Here is a 6,939-nt window from a genome sequence, read left to right as displayed (position 1 = left end):
TGTCTGAAAGCACCGTTACAGAGGAAGAGCGAGGCCGAGAGAGAGAGAGAGAGAGAGGGGAGGAGTACAAGTAAGTGAAGAACGCACAGTAATGCACGAAAACATGGCTGCTTATTACAGCCAGAGGAGAACAGAAGGGTTATTCTGAGATGCCTTAATTCAATAAAGAGAGCTTTTTACAGGACACAGAGATGGGTGGGGGGGTAATTACTCAAAGGATTCTCTGCCTTTCTTTACAAACACTCCCTCCTTTCACTGGTAAAGTGCACCGCTGGCTGCCTCAGCTTCTGTTGTCTACACAAAAACGACTGGCTGAATGGTCGGACTTGCTTTTATTTTTTTTTCCCTGCAGCTCCATGAAATATGAGGCCTGCATCTCGAAATAAAAGCAAAACTTTTCCTACATAAACACGCAATTCTCTCTCTCTCTCTCGCTCTCTCTCTCTCGCTCTCTCGCTCGCGCGCTCTCTCTCTCTCTCTCTCTCTCTCGCTCTCGCTCGCTCTCTCTCTCTCTCTCGCTCTCTCGCTCTCTCTCTCGCTCTCTCGCTCTCTCTCTCTCTCGCGCTCTCTCTCATTGTTCTGTGATTTTATATTGGCAGTCTCCTGCCGTCTCATCATTTTCCGTAAAATAACAGAGGCAAGCCGTTACGGAAATGATGATTGAAAGGCAGATTAAAAACAGCCTGCATTACACTGGCTGATCTAATCTCACTCAGGAATCACAACACCGTGCCCCTCTCCTCCCCTCCGTTTATTTATTTATTTTTTTGTCGTTGTTTTGAGGGCTCGGAGGCAGAGCTGTGGTGGGAGGCTGGGTGCATTTTAAGTAGAAATATTTATCTTTCTTCCCTTTTAGAGCTGCCAGGAGGAGACAGAGGCCTTGGTAAATGAATATTGTTTAGCACTCCCAAAACTGCTTTTCATAAACTCCCTGTACGGACTCATCGTGGTGCTCTGACAGTGATTTATAGCTCCTGTCAATCACAGACGTGCGTGTGTGTGTGCGTGTGTGTGTGCATGCCGTGATTTAGCAATAGGGCTGTAGGGAGGTCGTGCCGCAGTATATTAATGCAGGTAAATGGCACTGGCCTTGCTTCCCACTCGGGGATAGATAAAACAGTAAAAGCACAACATTTGACAAGCAAAATTCTCCCTTCATACCACCTTGAATTTAATCCTGGTGTTGTGTTTTCACAATATCCATGGAAAAAATGGGATTTACAGAGATTTTGCACAGTTACCTTAAATGTAGTTGATAAGCCAAGGCGTGTTTGGTGTCTGAAGTTGGCTTTTTGAAGTGGAATTATGAGGCTAATGTATTTCTACACAGGTACTCGAGGGCTCTGTTAACCCTTCCAGATGCCAGTAGTCTAATACTGAACTACTCAAGTAATTCATTACATTCTATCTCAGAAAGAGGGAGGGAATATGCGGGCAAATAGTTAAATGAATCATTCATTTTACATTTTAACAGGACTGTAAAATGTGCCCATTCTGCTCTTTGTGTTTTGTGATGGGGGTCTTGTAACATTTGAGCATGTTGTTGAGGGTTTGATTGGGTTAGTCAGAGGTAGTGGGGTCGGTCCTGGCTCTGCCAACTAGCCTCACTCATCTAGGTGGTCCGGAAACAATGAAAATTATAGTTCTCCAATGAACTAGCATACTGGCACATTGCCTACTGAGGAGAAAATACCTTTTGTAGAAGATGGCTGGCCCTCATCAGCATCCATACTTCTTATTCTTCTTCCACACTTTTCTGTTTTCATACAGCCCGAACCGCTTAACGTACAGACTCCGTTCAAACTGTGTTTCAAAGGTCTCGGCACTCTGACTTGTGCTCTGTATGTTTGGAGTCAATAGGATTGGTAGTTTTTAACAAAATTATGTTTAAAAATGAAAAACCTCCCATAAGAATGAACGGCGGAAAGTTCAGAACTTCAGATTCTAACTGACAGTGATGACGTCACAGCAGGCCACTCAGTCTCACAGACACAGCCGATCACGCAGGGAATCTGCTTTAAAATCCTTAAACTTTCATCTAGAAACTCCGTTTCAGTTTTAAATGGTAGAGAAACTTGTCCTTTCTGAAACCTCAGAATATCTCATCACTTTATCAATTAGCTTTAGAGTTATGAGCGTTTGTTTGGCACTAGGCCCAGAGAACTGCCCCATTCACTCCCATGTAAATTTCTCAAAATCAGAACCTGCTTATTTCAGGATTTTCTCTGTGTTTAACTCGTCATAACTCAGACATTTTCTTCTCAATACACACAACACTACACCAAAATAATCCTCAAGGGGTCTCATCTCACACCTTCTATCTGTTAAGCGATAGAGTAAACATTTCCTGAGTTATGACTGTTTGTTCAGAGGGTGCAAATCAGACTCAAACAAGGCTTCTCCACTAAGAGCTGCATAATAACAGAGTGACAGTTCATTTGAACGACCCCCCCCCCCCAACACACACACATCTCTCCCTCTCTGACGCGCACACACGCGCACACACACACACACACACACACACACACACACACACACACACCACACAGACACTCACACACTTGCAGCTCTTTTCAAGCACTCTTGCAGGTCCTTCAGGAAATGCACATCTAGTTTTTGAATGAATCTTCTGGAATGTTTGTGCCATTTGTTTTTATTGTATTTGTTTTGTTTCCCTCCTAACTCCATTTTTTTGTCGGCTTCTAGAAGAAAGCAACCCTGTAGTTATCCAAGTATCTATTAATTTATGTAGATAATCAAATATCAAGACGAGAGAGAAGTTTATTAGCCTTATAGCTCCACTTCCAAGCTTTTCTCATTACTCTGTCACTCATTGTGTGACGGGTTCAGCTGCAGTGCATGTAGTCCACTGGTGGTCTGCCGCTGGTGTAGATGTACAGGGAAGTGCAGAGTGGTTGTGGTTTGTTTCATCACTGGGTTGAGGTGAGGTTTCCACTTCATTCTTTTTGTTTTCTATTTCACACTTCTTCTTTTTTTTAAAATTCAAACCACAGGCCAGCCATTGCAGAGGATCCAGACATGTTTGTCTGGTTGATACTTAAGCACGGTGTGATTTGAGAAGCATCCACGTGCTTGTTCCGTGACCTGGATCAAATCCGAACCTGTCGCTTTACCGGTGTGGATGAAGGGTGGGGTGGTTCTGGAGCTGTTTTGAAGGAAGCCCGTGTTAGAGTTTACAGCTCCAAGCAGCTCATTAGAATACCGCCCCGCTGTTTTCTCATATCTGTGGCACCCTGGAGGCCAGTAATGATCAATTTACATGAAATTAAAGCCACTGCATGGGACACTGCCTCTCCTTCACACCCCAGAGACACATGCACACGGAGCTGTGATGAGCGGCTGATGGTGAGTGACAGGTCATGCCATCACTCAGACATCACTCATGCTCAGTGTTCAGTCATAAGATTGTCTTTACTGATTCATGTTGGTGCAAAACACTGATACCGGAGCTGAACGTTGCAGTAACTGATTGTCTACCCATGTAATTTTTTTTAGTCAAGAATTAAGCTGATTTGTATAGTTTTAGATAAACGGTGCATTACTGACAGATATGATTGTCAGTTGTTAACTGAGATTTTTTTTTTCTCAATATAATGCAAACATTGTAGGGCTTCTTGGTGCTTTTGTTGGTCATGATTTTATACATTAGGTTTGGTTAAATTTTATATATTTCTGGTTCCAATAGCAGTGAACAGATGCTGAACGAGATTCATTCACCGTTTTGGATTGATTGTTATAAAATAAGCCAGTAAATATGAGTGAGGAGTGAGGCCCTCACAGCCAAAAGTTTGGGCGCACCTCATGATATATTTTTTGCTGAATGTTTGTGCTATGACCGTTTGATCTGAATTATACTAATGCTTAAATACATTAAATATATATCTAAAAATGCATGTTATGTCTGTTTTTATTCCTAGGTTGGAATGAAAACATAAGGTTGGATACCCTAAAAATATTTTTACAGATTTGCTGCTATCACCAGAGCTTTGTGATCACCAGTACATATTGGCACTGCTAGTGCAAAACCTTGTATCTGTATCTTTGCCTTTTTTCCCCCCCAACACGTTTAAAAACAATGCCAACTCCCCTTTTAATTTCATGATGAACAGGTAAATATTATTTTTTTTATTCATTAAAAAAATATTATTGAAAATTAAATTTTATTAATTCAAAATTAATTTTATTTTTTATTAAAAACCTCCAGAGATGTGAATTTTCTTATCGTCATTGTCAGACAAAAACTTTTAATGGCACTCGATATAAAACATTTCGTCTTAAGTCATTTGGAATCCAAATGACTTAAGACGAAATGTTTTATATCGAGTGCCATTAAAAGTTTTTGTCTGACAATGACGATAAGAAAATTCACATCTCTGGAGGTTTTTACCTTGAGCACATTGCAACCGCTGATTCCCGTCACCACCACTGTGACGAAATCAGAGTTGCTATGTTTCTCTAGAGTGGAGTGTTAGTCACTCTGAACTGCTTTGTTTATATCTCACCCACTTGAATTATGCAGAATGTTTTAAAAATGGGTATCATTCCCCTTTAAAGTACTCGTATTTCTATTGCATCGTGTGGCACTCTTCTGCAGTTCTCTGTAAGAAAGAGCCTGAATTTATTTTACGAGTGAACAGCAGTATCCTGCCATCTATAATTTCTCTGGATCTGTGCTGGGAGCCCTGTTTCCATTCTATCCTTTGGCTTCGTGACCATACACAGCACAATCAGATATATGGCCCTCTCCAAAAAAAGTATCGAACCTCCGGCAGCAGAAATAATGGGCCATTTCGCCTGTCCATAAGGAGAGGAAGTGCTCTGCTGCAGAGAGCCAGCCTGCTCCAAACTCAATCACACAGCCTGCAGGAAAGCCTGGAGAAATGGTGAACGTCAGTGGAGACGCATGTCCCTCCCTCTCTTCACTACTTCACGGTCCTGACCAGAGCCCTGGTCCTCACTCAGTGATGTTGGCTGCTGTTGTGATGTGTGATCATTTCTCACCTAATGAGTTATTTAAAGTTGTTTGGCAACTACCAAGTGCTGGATGATGGCAGGCCAAAGAAATGAAAGTTGTGAATGGGGGTCTGGCCAAGCTCAGTAGCTTAAGATCCGTATTAGTTAAGTTTCCAACTGATGGGAGTTAATTTGGCTTCAGAGCTTCTCAGAAAATAAACATACACTATTTGTAAGCAAGCTTAGGAACAGGGTATAAATGTATTCATAATATGCGTCAATAAGGTCTTCTGTGAATGAATTATATTAATTAATTGGCTTATCAACATTAACTGTTGGGTTTAATATTCATGAATTAAATTGCTCGTATTGCTCATATTTGCTTGCTAGTAATGGTAGTAAATGATCAAATTTAATTTGTAGGTGTGGTCCTACATGTTATGTATTATAAATATGTATTTGTACAATCTGAATGATTTAAAGGAGGACCTAATTAATATTTGCATTCTCAAACAAATAGTGCAAATAATAAAATACATTAAGATGGCCTTTATTAATGAGTTTGCCGGGCCTTAACCACTGTCTGACCTTTATGTGCTGTATTGTCAGAATTGCTGACCTGCATGCACAGGATTACATCCAGACTGTGGTCAAAAAAATTGAGCATGTCTGATGTACTCTGGCCTGGAACTAGACTGAGTGGCAGGAAATTAAAATGTTTTGTTGATTTTCGGTGCCGACTGTCAACTGTGATTGGCCTGGAGTCCGCAGACCAGGGCTGACCAGCGCAGCCGCTGCTGGTTTTAACGTTGGGATAAGGTTTCAGGATGACTGCAACATTGGTGTTTTAGACTGGTGGAACCCAAAGCTGTGTAGTTCTTCACATGCCAGGCAGAGGTTATGTGACCCCAGTGGGAGAGTGAGCGAAGGAATGCAGAGAGGGATGTAGGATGGAGGAGTTGAGGGGCAAAGCAAGGGATCAGAGTTGCTGATGGAGGTGAAGAGAGAAATAAAGGTGTATATGCACTTGGTTAAACTTTTGCTCAGAACTGGAAAAGTGTGACGTGCAGATGGTGTTTGGGTTCAAGTCCCAGCTGTACCATGTACCTTCCATGACTATAGGATCTCAACGATAAAAGTTGGTGGTATTGGAAGTCTGACCCCTCATCTCTCTACATTCATAATGTGACATACTACAGAGCTGGTGCTTGGTGTTGTTAGTAAAAGGTTGGACCCCCATTTTCCTTCAGAACTGTCTTAATTCTTCAGAATTCTGCCACACTTTCAACAAGGTGTTGGAAACGTTCCTCAGAGATTCTGGTTGGTTATTTGAGTTCCTGCTGCCTTTCTATCATCTGGAACCAGTCTGCCCATTCTCCTCTGACCTCTCACATCAACAAGGCGTTTTCGTCCACACAACTGACCGCTCACTGGATGTTTCCTCTTTTTCGGACCGTTCTCTGTAAACCCTAGAGATGGTTGTGTGTGAAAATCCCAGCAGATCAGCAGTTTCTGAAATACTCAGACCAGCCCGTCTGGCACCAACAACCACGCCACGTTCAAAGCCCCTTAAATCCCCTTTCTTCCCCGTTCTGATGCTCGGTCTGCACTTCAGCAAGTCGTCTTGACCACCTCTACATGCCTAAATGCAGTGAGCTGCGGCCGTGTGATTGGCTGATTAGATATTTGTGTTAACAAGCGTACCTAATAAAGTGGCCGGTGAGTGTATTTGTGGCCCACTCCAAAATAAATGTATCTAAGAGGGAGTAATGCCAAAAAAGAGGATAACGGAGTATTTTATTTAATCCCTGTTCCTTTCGTTTTTCATGGAGAGGTGGGGTAATGCCAGTTTACCTCAGGACATCTGTAATGTTTGTCTGATTCACACAGGACAGGAAATCTCCATCTAAATTACAGAGGTGGGTTTGGCTACTGGATTATGCACCACCTTTCTCCAGAAACGAG

General features: G+C 42.1%; 1 protein-coding gene across 1 annotated transcript in view; it reads left to right on the top strand.

Moving 5' to 3' along the window:
* The window catches only part of plxnb2a (plexin b2a), a 193,163-nt gene that overhangs the window by 86,496 nt on the left and 99,728 nt on the right, over window positions 1-6,939 (top strand). Inside the window, exon 2 of the mRNA XM_017717817.2 lies at window positions 1-70. This exon is cut by the window's left edge and continues 14 nt beyond it. The gene's annotated coding sequence lies outside the window, so the exon portion shown is untranslated. The remainder of the gene's footprint in view (window positions 71-6,939) is intronic.

This window comes from Pygocentrus nattereri, chromosome 11, assembly GCF_015220715.1.
Source record: "Pygocentrus nattereri isolate fPygNat1 chromosome 11, fPygNat1.pri, whole genome shotgun sequence".
Lineage (NCBI taxonomy): Eukaryota > Metazoa > Chordata > Actinopteri > Characiformes > Serrasalmidae > Pygocentrus > Pygocentrus nattereri.
This window is presented reverse-complemented; position numbering and strand designations above follow the sequence as displayed.